Below are 20545 nucleotides of genomic sequence, written 5' to 3'. Positions count from 1 at the left end.
GACTATCACACCTCAGCCAGCTTGCCCTATGGATTGCTCATTACTATGATTTTACTTCACTATGGAATTGATCTTTCAGCCTATCCAATGGTGGAAGTATCTGTCACATATGATTCCAAGACTTTTGCACATATGGGATATATTCTGCTTGACAATGAATGTGTAGAAAGGAGTCTGTCAAATCTCGACCTGACACACCCAAGGTAAGCAAGTCTATAACTAACCTTGTGTTCTCTACAACTAAGGAAATTAAGGAGCTTAAAAATAGGCTCACCACTATTGAGGAAGGGATAGTCAGTATTCAGGAGTCGACTGCTAAACTGATATAGCTGAGCAAAGAGGAAGGAGTCAAGTTGTTCAACGAAATGTTTTCACAAGTTGACTCCATCAAATTTGAGTCTTCCTCCTCCTCCAATGAGCTCGTAATTTTCTTCCAGAACTCGTACTCCAACTTCACCAAAAGTGTTGAAAAATCCTACGATCGCTTTTGCACCAACATGCACAATACCCTAACCCATTTCCTAGACAAATGATAAACTCTTGTTTCATATTCAAAAGGGGGTCTATCCCTTTTCGTGTTTTGGATTATAAGATGATGTTTTATACTCCTATTCTGACACTCCTTTTTATACTCTTAAAATCTCATATATTGCATTATTTGCTCTGTGCATATAATTATGTAGTTTGTGCCTGTAGTGTTTTATTTTCTTTTGGTCTTTTTGATTATGTCAAAAGAGGGGAAAAAGTGTAATACTTCGGGCAATTTTTCATTGAAATTTTGTGCGTAAATGTGTTGGGTTCTATCTTCTAGAATGAATTATAAATTTTTCATGCGGAATATCTTAGATTATGACCCACCATTGCGTAGAGTATCAAATAAGCTTTCCAACGATATGTGTATCATCCAAAACGGACACCCGAGCAACGATTTATGAGCATTCCTATCGAATCGTGAATAGTAGTGAACAGTAAAACGTGTAGGAAAAAAAGTACTGAGGCCTGGCGTATTATTGCTCCAACTTTAAATGATCACAACTCCTTGTACATAATGATCTAGGTGATCTACTATATATCAACGGAAAGCTCTGCGAATCCTCTTTCCAATTAAATTGGTTTCATCCAATTTGGATATCGAAGTAAAACGTTATGGTTGATCTACTTCAAACTATCAAAACAGTCCACCAAAGGATAGATTTAAGAATTATTTGATTTTTAGGGGCGTTTTGGTCATCCCCCCTCACCCAAAATCCATCCAAACCCTAAATTAAAGCCTATTAGAAGCATTATATATTATATTTCATCAAATTCCCTCAAAAAGAAAACCCTAAGCTCCTACATCCAACTTCAAGAACCTCCAAAGTTCACCATTAATTCTGCAAATTTATTCAAGATTCCAAGTTCCTAGTTCAAGAACTCCAAGAACCATCATTCAAAGGCACGATTAACATCTCAAAAATGAGTATCGATCTAAAGTTCATCATTCAAGGTATGTGGGGGTTTTCAACAAGAACTCTCTTTCGTTCTTGTGTCCAAAAGTAATTTTCTTTACAAAGGCATGATTTTTATTTGATTTTTACGAATTTGAAGCATAAACCCATATCTTATGATGATTATTATGAAATCTTGATGTTTATAATTTTGAAAGATGAATTTACATTTGTGGAGATATAAAGCATGAATCTTGACCGATATTTATCATGATTTTGATATTTGGGTCGTGAATCCCCATTGAAAATTGTGTTTTTTTAGAAAATGTGTGTTATAAGCACATTAATGTTGAATATTTGAGATATTTTGAATGATTTGACCTTTTGGTCTTAATAGAGTTGTTTTGAACTCGAGTGTGAAAGAAATCCACAACGTGGTTGATTTTGATAGATGGGAAGTATAATGGCTCCCGATGTATATTTATATATTACTGAAATTGTTTTGTTGTGGATTATCTTTGAAATGATCTGAGCTAAGTCAGGGAGAATCTTTAGCACTGAGTGGGAGGTATAAAGCGACCTTACTTCCCTAAAACTACGTGCCCCCGTAAGAGTGAGCCTGAGGCTGATTTATACTAGTTTGTGTGAATTTGATATCGATAGTCCTACTCCGATGGCAAGGATAGGACTGCTCTCCCCAACATAGGTTGTACGTTGGACTCCATGTAGCTCACATGGTTTATGTCAGTTATAGGATCTCCCAGTGTGTATGTGTTTCCTTGTGTCTATGGTGAATGGTGAAGTGATTTGAAAGTGGAATTGTGAAAGTTATTCTTTTGAAAGATTTAAATGATATTTACATTATGAGAATTGATATTCTTGATGAACTGAAAGTGATTGACAAATTATATGATGACTCACATGTGTTATTGTACTTATTTCATCCTCTCATGATTATGATGATTTTCTTCGGGCTATGTGAGTCTTTCATACATCCTGCATATTTCTTATAAATATTTATGATGATGATATTTATACAACTGCATACACCCCCATATACTCGGTTCCTTTCCATGGTACTGACCCACATCTTCGGATGCGGGCTGCATTTTCTCGGAATGTAGGTTCAGTGCTCATTCCAGGTTTGACAGTGATTCTTCGGACACGCTGTTCTACATCCTCTGTTGTGGTGAGTCCTCATGTTCCGAGGACGTGATGTCTGATGTTGGTTTCACGGAATCGTTTACATTTGATAATTGAGTATGAGTCAGTTGGGGCATGTCTCAATGGCTCGCTGGTTTTATTGATTTTCTTAGAGGCTTGTCAGACTAGTATAGATGTTGGGAGTTGACTAATAAGTCGTATTTTGTTATCTTTCTGAAATTCTTTTATTCTTGGACGATGATTACTCTGTTGATATTTGAGGGTTATTTATGGAAACCTCGTTGATTTGTGTTGAACCGAATGAAAATGGCTCAAAGGGTTAACTTGGGGCTACTCGTAGCCTCAAGCACCGTGTGACGCTCCGGGACCCGTTTTCTGGGGCGTTACAAAAAGATATCACATCAGCTTGTCAGCGAGACAAGGGGAGCTAGTCGACCATCAACACAGAGAAGCCAACTAAATGCATAACGATAGAAAGTCAGGGGAGCTAGTTAACTACTTTAATAGGAAAGTCAACTGATGTTTAATGCTTGTTTGTCATTATTAAAAAAAAGGGATATTGTCACTACAAAAATGGGTCAAATTACGGGGGTATATTTGTGAGGGTTATTTTAACCTCTGTAAAATTATATGAAATACAGGGGTTAAAAATCTATTGCTAAAATTTATAACTTTGCGGGGGATTTAAACCCCCGTTATTTAAATGCAGGGTTTTAAACCCTCGTTATCAATCGAAAAAAGAGCGTTTATGCCATAAAAAACATTTTCCCTCTTGGCCAAAATATTTTCCCTCTTGTCTAAATAGCTTTAGGATTGACTCCCAAAACCCCCAAATCAACCCTCTCTCTCATTTTTATCCCAAAAACCCCAAATCGATTAACAGCTTTAGCATTGACTCCGATCGGTCGGCCATTGCTACTCTGATCGGCCATTGCGATGATCGTTTGGTGTTATTGGTGCAATTTAGAGGTGAGTGTATTGATATTTGATGCATATTTTTGTGTGTTTTTACTATTATGAACAGTGTTTGACTTGAAAAATGAGTTGTTTTTGCGATCTCAAATGATGTGAAATTGATGTGCTATGTCATTGAGTAGATTGTGTAGAATGTTCGTTTAGTCTATTGATGACTTTGTTGGTTTTGAATGCTTGTGTGTATCTGAGAGACCGAGACATTCATTTTGCAGCTGCTCATTGAATAGAGATATCTGATGCTCAATTTCGTGCATTTCTGTAGTGTTTGATTTAAATTATGAGTTATTTTGCGATCTCGGATGATGTGAAATTGATGTGCTATGTTATTGAGTAGATTATGTAGTTTCTTTGTTTGAGTCTTTAATGACTTCGTTGGATTAATTGAATGCTTGTCACTCAAATATTTGAGCTAACGATTATAGTAGAAAATGGAGTATCTTAGTGGACTTCCATACATAAAACTACTACTTGGATTGTGATAGTTGTGATAGAAACAACTTTTTAGTTAACGGAGGTATCTTAGGCATACAGGACAAGTTTGTGGACTGTTGGACAAGTTTGCAGGCAGGGACCATGAATTTTAAAGCAAATTTACCAAATTTATAGAATTATCTCTTTAAAATAGAAGCGGGGTACAGTTTTTGCTTGATTTATGATGTAGAGACAATGACCTGAAGATACTTTTCACAGGGAATTCTAACTATTTACCCAACCATAAGATCACCCATAGTAGCTAAGGTGATGAAGAGGGGGGCATTTCTTGATAGTCTTGTGAGTTGTGATCCATTAAGACGAGCAAAGAAAGCCTCTTAACCTCCCTCCTCTGTAATCTATGATAGAATGACTCACACTGAATAGCCAATTGCTATGCCCCTCCCATTCCATGTATGTATCGTGTTCCATCATTGAGAAATTTCAGCTTATACAATAGCTCAAAAAGGTTTTGGTGCTCTACCTCTTCTAGGTCCTATAGAGCTTCTCCTTCCAGTACCATATTTGTCATGTTAGGATCTGAAATGACTTTTATTCTTTAGATTATGCTTAGTTCTAGTGTACGAAATTTTACCATGGTTTCCCTGGAAAGCATTTTCTCCTTACAAGCCATTTGTATTTGATAGAGAATAGAGATACCAGAGACCCACTTAATTTATGCTATATTAGGCTAGTGCATCGTTAATTTCACATAGCTATTTTTGATTATTTGTTGTCCTGATAATATACTCTTTAAGAACTTGATTGACAGTGGTATTATCCACATGTTTCCAAACTGGCACATGTTCTCTTGGTTTCTACATCTTGGCAAAACTTTTATACACAGGTCGGGCAAAACAGTAGTATGATATTGAGAGGTTATCCTCAAAATGCTTCTTAAGAAAGTCTTTTTTAGGAGAGTGTACAAGGGAGATTTTGTGGCAATCTAGAGCTCCCAAAAAAAAGGCATTCTTTATGTGGTGTGTAGCGTGCAGGACCGTTTCATTGCTTCAATTATAGTTTTTTAGGCTATGCTACTTTGCTCTTCTTCATTGTTTGCACCATGACTTTGTCCTACTGAGTTGGTGCACTGGTTAGGCAAGTGACCTAATCCCTCTACGCGAGCGTTATGTCGCGTGTTCGAAATCCAATGGTTCGAATCCGTACACTCCCTTGCACGGATGGAATCTCTTGAAAATGTGGTGGTTGAAAAATATTCATTGATGTCTTCTATCTTTCTTTCCTTCTTTTTTGTTGGTTGCAGGGGATCACAAAGACATGCATTTTCTTTATCTTTATAGAAACATCAATAGTATGAGTTTAAAGGAGCTGTCCATTTTTCAGACTCTGTCCAATAGTTTTTTGCATGAATTTCTAAAAATTTAAAGGAGCATTTGTTTGTTGAATTTCTACAATTTTTAAAACTCCTATCTACATTTTAATGGAGCATTTCTTTATTTCCAGCTATTGATGGTATTCAAAGTAGTATATCATCAATTTGCAACCTTACTGATATATCATCAGTTTCTTAGTCTGTATGTATGTATTCACGTGAACTGATTGAGAGAGTCAAAAAACTAGGGATGTTTTAGGTAATCTTAGTCTTCTTGTCATCATGATTATCTATCAACCTCCCTCCAATGTAGCAATAGAAGGAAATAAATAAATCATATCGATTATGTTTTTAGTTATATGTAGATATAAATATTTTATAATAAGGACTGAAAGTTTATCTGATTAATTTTTATACTTTGCATTTTTATGTAGCCAAGTGATGCGGCTAGTGGACCTATTTCGCCCATGGATGCAAGGAGATCACATGATGATAGTAATCATAATGGCAGTCGTTGATTTCGGAGCAAATTGTCTTGGATATTCAATTATAATGATGTAATTTGTGGTTGGAGTGAATCTTAAACGATTGAAGGTTTTGTGTTTAAATTTGATTTTGGAGTTTGAAGATACTAATGTTGAAAATTTGAAATTTGAAGATGCTAATGTTGAAATTTTAATTTTGAAGTTTAATGTTCAATGTATTTTTGATATGCTTGTCAATTACAATGTTTAATTAGTCATGTTGTGTTAATGATATATGAATTGAACAAATATTGGATTGTATGTTATACCTAAAGGAACAATTAAATTTGAGCTAAAATTAGAATCTATAATTAGTTATTGAAAATTGATGGGCACCACTAAATTTGAAAAAAAAATTACGGAGGTTTTAAACCGCCGTAATTTTTAAATAAAAATTTATTATAAAAAGAATTAAATATAGAGTAACGAGGGTCGACCGCCGTAAATTAATTATGGCGGTCAGAAAAAAAATCGCCGCAAATTTATTGTGAAGGCTCGTATTATGGGGCTTTTGGGAAACCCCGAAATCGAAATTTGCAGGGGTTTAGAACCCCCGCAAATTATAAAATTAACCTCCGCAATTTGACCCCTTTTTTGTAGTGCGCTGGCCTTCTATATTTACATCCTATATTTTAATAATGACAAATTAATAATTGAATATTTGCAGGATATAAAGGATCTTTAACGATGGAAAAATATCTCGCAAGGAATATCATTTCAAAGAAAGACGGTGCTAAGTATGCACCAATCAAGAGTCTCGCTGGATAAGGCAACATGGAACCACATCAATTGAAGATCTCGTTGGACAAGGCAATCAAGGATGATTGAACATCCTTCACGGCAAGACTGAAGGGAAGGAGATCATGCCTTCTACATAGACATATATGATATGGACATGTATGGTTGTAAGAAAGGAAGGCTGCACCATGTATGGACATATCATAGGGTGCAAAATTCCTCAATCAAGGAATCAACTCAAATCCTTGATTGAGAAGAAATCGCCTGGGTTTCCTTATGATGAAAAGAAGCAGAGGCAGTGGAAGACTATAAAAGTCAAGACAAAAGACAGAAGATACACGCAACTTCAAGAAAGAATCTCGGAGTGTCTCAATCTTAGTCTCACAAAATTTTGTACTTCTTAGTTTACAATAGTTAGACAAAGAATAAGATCGAGTCAATTTTATAATACAAACTGAAATTGTGTCACAAGATTTGAAGAACAAAATAAGTCTTCACAACTTGTTCATCACCTTTGTCCTCAAACTTCACTTTAAAGGATCTAAGAAAACTTGAAACCCAAGGGAACTAGAAGTAGGCACCATATTGGTGTTCCGAATCAGAATAAATCTTCGTGTCTTTCTTTCAAGTTACTTATTTATTTATTTATGTGTTTATCTAAATCTAATCTGATTTGTAAAGTACGTTGACTTGCAGGTAAGTCGACTGGGAAGACTCAATAGTCCACTCACGAAAATTTTCAATTTACACCCCCCTCCCTCTTGAATTCAGTCATTTAACCGGACATGAAGTTTAAGAAATAAATGATGACTTTGTAAAGTTTATAAATATGTCTCTCTTAAAATCACTTTAATGTTTATCTTTTAGCTGTCTTTTCTTATTAAGTGGGTTTCAGTAAGAATAAAATGGGGATGACACCATTACATAGTTGTCAAATAAAGAAAGATGACATTCTTTTCAGGATAGATCAAAAAAGAAAATAATGATACATAAAATGAGAAGGGGGAGTAATATTTTTGCTACATTATTGTCGAGCAAATTTCAGTCCTTAGGGCACTCTCTTTTCCTCTCTCACATTATTTAGATTTGTTTCACATATCTCTTACTTCACTCTAAAAGAAATGATTTCTTGCTTCACTGGAAAATCAACGAAGAATAAGAGGAGTTTTTTTTTAAGAAGAGAAGATGGATTATGGATGAACAATATGCTTTGAAGAAATTGCCTGTTATGGTAACCTTAGTGTTGGGATAAAGTTTATGTTGATGATTAATTGATGGTTCAGCTATGATGATACACCATAAAAATGAAGGTTTTGTGATGGATATAGAAGAAAAAGAAAAAAAATAATTAAGAAGAATAAGAAAATATTAAAAAAATAAGAAATTTATTATTTTTTTCGTATTATACAGATGTGGCGCTGATGTGGCAAGTGCGTGTGAAACACCACACCTTATGCAAGTGGCATAATACTTTATAAGGTTAGAAAAATTCACTTTTATATGGTATAGAGGTATAATAGGTCACTTCAATAGTTTAGGTGTGACTTCGACTTTTTAAATATAGTTTAAAATAGAGAAGATGATTTTTCTCTAGTTTAATTCCACCAACTATTGAGCAAGTTTTTATCGTCACACTTAACTATTTATTTTATAATTACAGTTTGGTGTCTTTCGGTAATGTAATTAATAAAATAGCCTGTAAATATATAAATTTTATGTATGAAATATATATAATATATACATAATCAATATAGCAATTTTGTATATTTCGACTAGCGCACATAATTAGCTTTAGCCTTGTGTGTCGAAAACGAAAAAACTGAAGTTAATTTTCTATATTGTTACTAAGTATCGGGAAAATTTTACTAAAATCATTTTTGAATTTTTCTTTCCTATATTGTCACTCAAGTATTGAAAAAATCTCACTAAAATTATTTTGTATTTTTCTTCCCTTATATGGTCATCCAAATATTGAGAAGATCCCACTACAAGTTTTTGTTTTTTATTCTCTATATGATCATTCAAGTATAGAGAAGATCCCATTAAAATCATTTTGAGTTTCTTTTTCTATTAAGTCATCCAAGTATAATTTTATATTTCAAAAATAATAAAAACTTGTTTCTCTCAATAAATTTTGTTAGTTGGCATATACCATGTAATATTAATTTCTTATTTTTCATTAAGTAGGATAACCTAGATTAATATTGACTATAAAAATATTAAATCTAGTCATTTAGATCTAATATATGTCAATTTAAGTTCTGATCATTTTGAAATTATATTTTATTATTGTAACGCTGATGATTTTCGATTCAGTTACCAAGTAATTTGAATACAAAATATTAAATTGAGTTTATCTAATTTAATGTATCAATTAAAGATGCTAATTGCAAGAAAAATTAATGACCCACTCGTGACTCCAACCTTTTATGAAATGAATCCAAATTATGAAGTACTACAAAGAAGTAACTTATATGTATGTGTATATATGAGGTTAAGGACTCCTTTCAACTAATTCTCAAAAAAAATATTTAAAATTTCAAAAAATCTTTGTGTATTCATGATATCATTAAAGTTGTCTCGAATTTTTAAAAGACACTTAGGGGTCATTTGGTAGAGTGTATTAGAAAGTTAATGCATGCATTAATTTAATGTGTTTTAGTAGTACCTTGTTTGGTATATTTTTTTATTCTATGTATAACTAACACCCTATTGTGTATTGAGGTGTGTATTACTAATACCTCAAAATTTATGGCATTAGTAATACAATGGATCTAATGCATGCATTAACATGCTTAAAGACACTATTATCCCTCAAAAAAAATTTCACATCCTTTTCAACATATATATTGAGGGTATTATGTAAAAAAAATTTTTTTTTTTTTGAAATTATGTAATTCGTGTTATTTTTAATACATCGAACCAAATACTGCATAAGAAAAATACAAGCATAACTAATGCAAGTATAGCTAACACAAGCATTATTAATACAAGTATTACTAATATACCATATTTTGCATTATTTTTATACACTCTACCAAATGACCTCTTAAAGTTTGTGGGTCTAACCCTTGAATAATTTCAAAATGGTATAAATACAACTTGTCTTGGGTTGTTCAATCTCAGCTACAAGTAAAAAGTGCAATTACGTATCAATCGTTGTTGTGACGTATCTAATTGATTTAGTTTTAATTTTACTTTATTTCATTTTTTTTTTCTCTCCCCTCTTTCACCCCTCCTCCTCTAACTCTCATTCCCGCTTCTCCTCACTATCGCACACCTTTGCTCCTTATCGTGAATAACCTCTGACGCAGAGGCGGAACCACGTGATTGGTCGAGGGTGCACGTGCATTCGGTAATTTTTTTAAAAAAATTGTATATATATGTATAGATATCCTACTAAAGAATTAATATATATAATTGTGCACCCTCAATAGCAAAAAATGTTTGGGTGCATTGATTCTGAACTCATATGCTAGCATCCTTTAGGCCAGGTATGCATCTCTTCCTTTTGTTTTTTATTTTTTTATTTAACTTTGAATAATGTTAAATCATAAATGTTTTTAATATTTATTTGTTGCTTGAAAGTTAGTGTGTAAAATTTATTTGTATTTTTTTACTTGCTTCTATTTAAGTTTATGGACTTTGATTAAAAATAAATAATTAATTTTATTTATATTCTCGATGAATTTTTTATTTTATAGGAATTTGTTATTGATTCTTGTGAATTGAAAATTTGAAATGGATAGATATTATTCTCCTCAACCAAGTTCTAGTTTTAAAGACAATTCTCATCGCCTTAGCAAAAGCAAAAAAGGGCAAAAAACCTTCAAGGTCCATTATATTTAAGCACAAATTACAAATAAAGCGTGAGATTTAACAAAAATAAGCATAAAGGAGAAAAAATATAAACATATGTCTAGTTCAAGACTAATAATATAAGCATGAAAGACAAATATATGAACACAGAAATTATTTTTTTTTTATTAAGTGAAATATCAATTGTTTAGTGTTCGTATCTCCAGAAAAGTCTTATTGAAAGTATATCTTATAAATTAGAACTTAAACTGCACATTAAACGAGGCGAGCGATCAACACAAATTTGAGTCTTTATTCAGAACTTATGCGCGCCTTTGACAATACTGGTGCACCCTCAGACTTCAAATCCTCAGTTCGCCTCTACTCCGACGAACCTCATTATTTATCCGATCAATCTCCATTAAAATAATTATTTTTATTTCAGGTTAAAATAATTATTCCTCCGACCAACCTTTGTTAGAATAATTAGTTCTGTTTCATGTTGGATCAAGAAGATAAGAGAAAACAATTTCTAAATTAAGGATTGTTGAGTGTTTTGCTTATATTTTTATGTTAGTCTATAGTTTATTTTCATCTCCTTGAGTTTTAAAATTTAAAATGTTGCAGGTTGTAGAATTCTATTTTTTCCTTTCGCTTCTTGTAGTAGTAGTGGTCAATCTAATTACTACTATATAGAAATGTGAGTAAGCGCTTGTTGGTATGGTATAGTATGGTTACAAAGGAAATCATGTTTGTTTTTATTGTTTTTTTAAAGGCATGGTATGGTATTGTATCTTTTCATAGTTTCGTAACCATGAAATCAGTCAATTTACAGAATCACCGATTTGGTGGTATCCCATGATTTTGTTTGTTATTTTCCAATTATGCCCTTATATAACATTATTTAATCCTATTTTGCCCTTTAACTTATATTACTTTCAATCCTAATTTATTTTTAGTTTTACGCTTTTCTGTAGCTTTCTATGATTTTTTTATATCAATCACTATGATTATTTTTTTTTTTTGAAAGTTCAGTTGTCTGTACGTTTCAGTGCCAACAACCTTGGAATATATCGATATCCTCAACAAATTGCTCAATTGGCCTGATATTTTACAACAGTTTAATCTCCTTAAAATTATGTTGTGGTTCTTTATCTGATCACTTTAAAGTTTGCTCCTTTTTGGTTAGGACTTGATAAATGGTTGTGATACATTTATTCCAGTGTTTGATTTCCAAGGAAGAAGAAGTATCGGTACCAAAGCAATAAAAAGTAACGCATTAGGAATGGTGAGAATGTTTACTATTTGTTTATCAGTCCTTTTTATATCTGTGTTTTGATGATCATTGCTTCTATAGGTAGTAGCTGATGGTGCTTATGGTTTGCCTAATCGACGGTATTTTCCCTCTATTCATGAAGCATATTGAACCAGACCTTCAACATGCTCAGTTAAATTTGAAGTCTTCAGTGGTAATTTGTCATTCTTACAAATCTTATTCTTGATTTCCTATTTATTTATGCAGATTACAATTAACAACAGTTTTGTGTCATCATTTAGAGAGCCAATCTACAAGCTCAAAAGAAGGAAGAATATTGGAGTTGATTGATCCATCAATAAGAGAAAGAAAACTGTTTTATTTATCAATAATTTTTTATAAATTTAAAATTTATAATAATTAGGGGCATTTTAGTAAATTTATCAGTTACGATACGGTACCATACCATCAAACCAAACAATAAAATTGTTATTAAACAGCAGTGAATGATACAGTCCATCCAAACATTGTATTGTATTATACCATACAGTACAATATCATACCATACTGTACTATACATTATGAAATCATGACAAACCATTATCCAAACAGAGTGTAAGGGACGACCAAGGGCAATATAGTAAATTTACACTAACAGATATCCTATCTCTCTAATATGAATCTTTTGATGGATTTATCAACACCATATTTTTGAGTGTTTGAAAAAAATAGTGTTTTTGAAGAAAACTTCAGTAAAAGTTTTCCAAGTACACATTTCAAGACTTCTCAAGATGAACAGATCTGGTATCGTACCTTAGACAATACAATATGCATTTTATTTTTTATTTATATTAACTTTTTGTTTTCTTGAAATTTGAACATATTTCATGTTATTGGTATGTTAGATTTTTTATTCATGACCAAGCAGAGCTATAGATATGGTTGTTTTAGCACAAAGTTGAAATTAGTAGGAGGTGACTCTGCTAGTGTTGTGACAGCATTTTACGTAAGTTCACTAAAACATTTTGTGCATTTCTATTCTTCATTGCGTACAATAGACCCTTGTGGTCTAGACTTTCTCTGGATATTGTGCATAGCGAAAGCTTTAGTGCACGGGGTGCCTTTTTTATGTGGGGGGGGGGGGGGGGGTTTTTGGCATTTCCTTCTTTTTTTTGGCACGTTGGGTGCAGATGTGTTCAGAAGTAGAGGCAGGGCTATTGAGATATGAGATATATTTTGAGTTCTTGGGAAACAAAACAGGGCAGCCTTATCTTATTTAAACAAATGTGTACAACAATGCTAGTGGTGGACGTGAGATGAGGCATCAACTATGGTTTGACCCAAATCTCGACTTCCATACTTATTTCGTTCTTTGGAACTCTCATCAGATTGTGTAAGTTCTTTATTCACTCTTCAACCTTGATATTTTCTTGTTTAATCATTCGATATTTCAAAATTTAATGTTTAAACTAATTGAAATTCGTGTAGGATAGATCTATTAAGGTGGTAATGTTTCCTAGAAAAATGCACTTCATCCCTATGTGGAGGTGTAGGATAAAGTTATAGAGTTCACATTGACTAGATCCATTAAAGAGGTAAAATATGCTTTATTGTAAATGTACTTCATTTAAATTCTTTTGCCAAAAAATTACACTACATATAGTGGATGTTGAATCTCATTGGTTTCTTTTGTGTTTTCTTTATCTTTTGGATCTTTTTGAGAAAATTCTAGCTTTACCACTAATCCTAGAGTCTGAATCACACTTTGGTTATGGATAAACAGATTCCAACCATCTTACTATATCCATCGGTGTACTTTTTGTTTCTCCCACACAACCCCATGGTCATAATTTTTCAAAAGTAAACTTGGCGGAGAAAAACTTGATAGATGAGACTTGAGAGAATGGCCATTTGAAATTACGACTAACATCAACATTCTCGTGAATTGGACTTGAACATAACGAAATGGATATAGAAGATTCATATATATGGCGAACACAAATTATTGGAGATTAACGTGAAGTTGATGATGACTGATCAACTACATTCTTGTAAATGTAGTTTTTTGTGGATGAGATTAACGCGAAGTTGATGATGACTGATCAACTACATTTTTGTAAAATGTAGTTTTTGTGAATAAGTACCAATAAGGATATACAAGAATGTGAATCACACGAGCAATTTCTTTCCTACCCAGAAGCCAATCTAAGTGTTGTCTAGCATATGAAATGCAGATAATTGGGCTACTAGAAGAGGCTTAGACAAGATAAACTGGAAAAATGCACCATTTGTAGCATCTAATAAGGACTTCACTATAGATGCTTATACATGAAAAAATCCTTACCCTGCTTGTGTTTCCACCACCACACAACACTGGTGGGATCAGTACAATGCTTGGCACTTATCAAGTAAACAGAAGACTAATTGTTCTTGAATCCAGAGTGTGAGACTACACTAGGTATATTGTTGTAATTATTGTGATTGAGTGAGGGTCAAAGCACCCTTAAAATATCCCTTTTTCAAGTTTCGTACTTGAATCATGAGGTGGACAAGTTTTCTACCTGAACTATCACAAACTATTTATTGAAACACACCTCAACTATGAATGATGGTGACATTTCAGGTAGGAAAAGGGAAAAGAGAACGACTGATAGTTGAAGTATGATAAAGCTCGCATATTGGTTGATAGAATTAGTTTTTGTCTTCTTCATCTGGGTTGAGCTAAGTCCATGTATCGAGTAGTGGCTTGATTCTATATTATTGTATGAAAGTTGGAATTTTACTTGATGATTTTTGCCAAAGTTTGACTCCTTACAAATTACCTCTGATCATTTTTGTGTCTGTGTAGTTATTTTCATTCTGTAGAATATGTGATACACTTTCGAAACTAATTTGATAGATAGAAAAAGTATTAGTTAGTTAAGAATAGAATTACCCATGATTCATTAAATTGTACCTCTTTTACCTTTCCAATGAGATAGAGAACCTCTTTGGTCCCTGCAGTGTAGCTTAGCTGTCAACAAAGTGGGTAAAATCATGGGAGACGAGAGTTCAAATCATAGGAGTGACAAGATAATAGGTGTTTTCTTACTATTTGCCCAACTCTTGTGAAGAGAGTTATCGGAATTTGTGCGGTGGGAGATAACAAGTACTTAGTGGAATAGTTGAGGTGCGCACAAAATAGCTGGAAACTACCTTTATAAAAACATTATAGATTATTATGTCTTTTATTTCAAGTATCTTCGATTAATAATTCAGGAAAATGGGGAGATTGACGATGATATTACACATCGTATTGGAGTGAGATAGATGAAATGGAAGCTCACATCTAGTATGGTATCTAATGTGATAAGAATATGCTGCCAAGAATCTGCTGCTACAAAGATAACATTTTGTTTCATTGGCATTCGATGTCTTCTTGATATTTTCTTTATAAATTAAACTGGAGAAAAAAAATGATATCTTGATTATCTCTATTGTATTTCATAGGGGCATTATCATGTGATATCAGTTGAAAGCCCAGTTTCTAGCAGGCCATCAGTTCCTAGGATCAATGACAGTTTATCGCCAGCATCTTTTGATTCTATTGTAGTCACAGTAAGTATGAATTCTGCAGAATATTTAGAGGCAGGCCAGGTAAATCAAGTTCTTATAAGCTGAGATGTTGTATGTTAAAAGTAATTCAATGTGGATTGGGATTTATTATTTATCATGATGTACTCAACCATCTTAACTTTTCAAGTCATGGTAGAATTCTTATAATGTCCGTAGTCCTATCTTTTCTGCAAGACAACTAGGCAGGTTAATATTGCTTTAAAACTTTTGGATTCCATTACTGCTTCAAACATTCTTTTAACTTTGATGCTTTTGTTTGTCTACTTCTCTACAAAATAAAATAAGTTTATCTGTATTTTCCATTTGACACATCTTCTTCCAAAGGATATTGTTTACATTAAATTGAAAAATAGCCTTTTACTGAGAACTCCTTAAGATAGTGATTTTCTTCTAATGTCTACAGTGCCTTAAACTGTCCAACTCCTTTCAGGTTGTGATCATAATTCCACACTTCTGGTTGTGTCTAGCTCAACTTAGCGAGGCAAATTTACTTGGTTAAACTACTCTTTTCTACGAATATAAGAAACTTAAAGAGAGTCATTTGAAACAAGGTAAAGTACTACCTAAATTGAAACTGTCAAACTATCACCAAGAATTATGACAGTTCAAAAAAGTTTCTTCCTTCTTTCTCTAGTGATGGTTCTTTAGATAATGATTTCAATTGTTAGATGTCCTACAGTTCTATTTATTGCTTATGACTTTTGATATTCAAGTTATTGTGTTTGTACTTTAAATTACACTTTGCGCATGAGGCACACTGGCATGTTCCTCCGTTTCTCTACTTATATATAATAGTATTTCATTCATTTTATGAATGGATATCATCACGGACAAGCTCGACTTGAATTCCTCTTTCTTTATGTTTCATTAAATAACTTTCTTCTCTCTAAATTTTCTTCTTCGTTATTGCAGGCCAAAATTCGAATACATCAGTTATTCTTTATTGAACTTACCAAGAAAAGTTGGTGAGATCCAAGAGATGAAATACTAACTGTAAACGTTCCTGAAAGCTTCTTTGAACAGATTTTCATTATTTTTGGTTCTTTATTGGTGAATATTATTTGACTTGCTGTAGATCACATTTTTCCCCTATATTTATGCAAAAAACAAACTTGTGAGTTTTGAGCAGAAAATAAATTTTTGGTTAGTACAATTTGTTAAGTGGTTTAATGGGATTATGAGCATGTGTAATCTTTTATCTTCAATTTTAGTATGTCCATGCTTAATGATTTTTCTAAGACATTTCGAAAGCATGGGCATAAATATCTAGTTTCATAGAAGCTATTGAATATTAGGTTCATATCTTTTACTCTGAACTATGACAAGTTAAGAATATCAATTGAAGTTTGTAGTTTCTTGAGATTTCCAAGCTTCTCCACAGACTATTAATGAAAAATTTGGTTGATTTATAAGGAATTATTTATTATGCGTGGCATTTTTTAATTGGTAACTGTAGAAATTATTTCTCATTCATGTGCATGATTTACGTAATAACACACATGGACTGAAAATTGATAAAAAATGTGTATGTGCAATGATCTTTATAAGATTTGTGGGGTAATACAACTCTTGCAAACTTAAACTATCTTTTTGAAAATTTAAGACAATTTTAATGACGTTTTTATGTCTTTTCGATTTAAAAAAAAAAATGATTTCATTTATAATAGTTGTTATTCAAGGATCTAATAGATCAATGACTTAATTTTTAGGGATAAAAAATCCACCCTCAAGATTAATAATTAATTTTTAGGGATAAAAAATCCACCCTCAAGATTAATAAGAACATTAGTTTCTATATTCACATTAATTAGCAATTGCATCAGAAATAATTGTCTTTAGGATAATAAGACTTTATTTCAAACTGTTTAGGACTTACATTGACATATAATTAAAAATAAATTGCAAGATTTAATATTTTTGTATCTAAAATTAATTTAAGTTTTATCCTACATTGCATGAAAAATAAGAATTAATATGACATAAATGGCAACTAACAAAATCTATTGAGATAAATAAGATTTTTTTAAGAATATAAAATTATAGTTGAATGACTTTATAGAGAAAAAATTAAAATAATTTTAGTGGAATCTTCTCGATACTTGAATGGCCATATGAGAAAGAAAAATTCAAAAATGGCTTTAATGAAATCTTCTCAATACTTGAAAAATTATATACAAAAAAAAAATATTCAAAACTGACTTTAATGAGATCTTCTCAATCTTTGAGTGACAAAATAGAGAATTAACTCTAAAAAAAATATTGTATTTTAATATAGGTTCTCACTTCTCTCATGTATAGCACTTTATTTTTGCTGATTCTTGAAGTATTTTTTTTTTCCTTTTAATATATGGCATATATAGACCGGATCAACAACAATAATATATTCAGTATATTTTTATAAAATTGAGTCTTGAATGGTCAAGTTTTCATTATCTGCTTACTTCAACATATATTTTTATTTTTAAGCACCATTTTGTGCTTGGGCAATGTATCGAAAGTGCTTCCGGAGATAAACTATTATGCATACCACTTTTGTTAGTAGCTAAAAACATTCATTTTTTTTAAAAACATCGACCAAATACCTTAGTTTTCTAAAATAAACATTTAGAACTTTCTAGAAGCTACCCCAAATAGTCTATCAATCTATGGATCAGCTAAACCCAGATTTTACTTCTGGGGTTTAGTATTGAACATTTCTTAGAAACCAATGTCCAAAAAAAAAAAAAGCAGTTGTTTATGCGATTATGTCCAAAATCCAATATGTATAGAAACCAGACGTCTATCACAAAGTTTATTAACAACCCTAAATCAATTTTCGAAGTTTATACCAGAAATCACCTTTAGTAACTCATTGGTTGGAGTATGTCACAAAATTAAGAAGAATCTTGGTTTTTTCAAATTTGTCCTTAAAACACATTCTAACCCCATGATGATTATGTCAATTTAAAAAAACAATACTTCATTCATACCCTTTTTACTTGTCACAGTTTGACTTGGTATATCCATTAAGAAATAATTATTAATATGATTATTTTAATGTAATACCCATATTAATTGATCGTTATTTTGTGTTTTGAAATTAATTTGAAAAATAAATAATTAATATTAAAGATAAAATATAAAAAAAAAAAAAAAAAAGTTGCATGACTTTTTTTAATATATCAAAAATGACAAGTAAAATTGAAGTTCAATTAGAACATTGGCGACAAGTAATTCTGAATAAGGGGGTAACTAAGATGTTTTAGTTAAAATTCCTCTTAATATTTAGGAATAAGTAAATTTCTTCAACTTATGTACCCAAATCTGAAAGATCAGTTAGTATTTTAAACAGGAGGAAGTATAATTAAATACGTATTCAATTTTCCACCCCTTCTCTCCTAAGTCCTAACTACCGTATCCACGCCTCTCCACAAGAAAAACATAAAAATAAAAAAGTTAGCCTTTTGATGAGTCACAACTCCCAAAATATAAAAGCATTCATAAACCATTTCTACAATTGCAAATATGGTAAGAGGAAATTTCTTAAAAATAAAATATTTTCTTTTCAAGTAATAGGTCTACCTTTTATATACTCAACCTTAATTTTCAATTCATTCTTAATTTTTTTTTTCTTTCAAAATTTTGGAAAAACAAAAAATCAAACAGCTGAACAGTAAAGAGAAATTCCCCAAACTAAAACATATTCTATCTTTCACCGTTTGGAGAATCAATTTTTTTCTTAAACTTTTACCATTAGGTGGAACATAGAATTTTTATGTTTTTTTTTTTTGAGAAAAACTTACATATTTAAAACAAAACATGCATCCCGGGTTCCGGAAAAAGGGCAGAGAACCAAGGGTTTATCGCAAACCTTTTTTTTTTTTTTTCATCGGGTGTTTGGTGTCCGCATTGAAGGACCGACTAATCCAAATCACGAGTTGCAGGGCCTTTTAAGGTGGCAGCGCTCAATTATCTCTATACCTAGGATCAAACCCTCGACCTGTACAGCTCCATTCACTACACCACAACCCATGTTAGTATTGCAAACCGATCTACTCTGCTTTATTAATTCATTCATTACATTAAATAAAATACTACAAATCACAATATTAATAATTTAAAAGGCATATAAAAAATAATTCATGATAAAAACATAGCAAATTCATACCTATCAGGCAAATTGAGATATATAGATAGAGAAAATAATAAACAAACAAAACAAAAATTAATTTTTCCTATGACTTACTTGGCCCTTGAGTAGAGGTTTGTTGTGCCGTAAATACTTATGAAAGTCATATTCGACGGCTACCCTTGCGAGTTTTTCTGTATCCACGTTAGCCGAACGCAGCCTAGTCAACTTTCCCGGAGGCAAATCAGGATGTAGAAAATAATGCCCTTTTGCTATCAACAAGTTTAGCACAGAATCACCCACATATTCAAGCCTTTCATGTGATTCGCACTTTTCTTCTTGATGATGGAAGGAAGAATGTGTAAAAGCTTGATGTAACAAATTAATGTTCTTGAATTTGTACCCCACGACGTCTTGTACTTCTTCCACATATTTCTCCCATTTGGTAGTACTTTCCTCGTCTTCTTCGAGAAATAGATCTTGATGAAGTGTAGAATAGAGTTGCCTCTCCATTGACTCCGAGAGATGATCCAAATCATAATCAGTATACGTTGATTGGTTGAGGAAGATGTGATCTGTTAATCACGTTCAACAATCAAAGGTGTACCGTTAGGCTCTTTTTTATCTTCTTCAATGGCTATATCACATGTATCGAGTGACGTGAGAAAGGTTTAAATTGAGGTGCTTTGGGGACGGGTATATATTGTTTTACTCCCTCCATTTTACTTATCACTAATATCCTAGTTAAATTTTTTTTTTTAATTATTATTTTTGATATATCAATGGAATACAACATTTTTTTTATTTTATCTTAATATTTGTTGCTTTTTTACCAAATTAATTTCAAAATATAATATAAGCATCATTTAATAGAAATATTATGATAAAATAATTATATAATTAATTAATTTTATTTTTTTCGACTCGAATAGTGACAAGTAAAATCGAACGGAGGGATTATACATCCTTTCCCTCCTAAGCTTGTAGTCACAACTCACTTTAGCACTTTAACTTTATGGATAATTATTTATCTCCTTAAATAACTTTCAAGTGAATTAAATATCACCCTAAAGATATAAGGAAAAAATAAATAAAGTAGCACACTTAAGTATTAAATAACAACATTTTTATCAAATT

The 20545-nt window shown here is 32.0% G+C and overlaps 1 pseudogene; it reads right to left on the bottom strand.

Moving 5' to 3' along the window:
- The window catches only part of LOC107871915, a 90041-nt pseudogene extending 69950 nt beyond the window's left edge, over positions 1-20091 (bottom strand).
- Positions 20092-20545: the final 454 nt, after the last annotated feature.

This window comes from Capsicum annuum, chromosome 5, assembly GCF_002878395.1.
Source record: "Capsicum annuum cultivar UCD-10X-F1 chromosome 5, UCD10Xv1.1, whole genome shotgun sequence".
NCBI classification, from domain to species: domain Eukaryota; kingdom Viridiplantae; phylum Streptophyta; class Magnoliopsida; order Solanales; family Solanaceae; genus Capsicum; species Capsicum annuum.
Note: the sequence above shows the minus strand (reverse complement) of the source record. Positions and strands in the feature narration are given on the sequence as shown.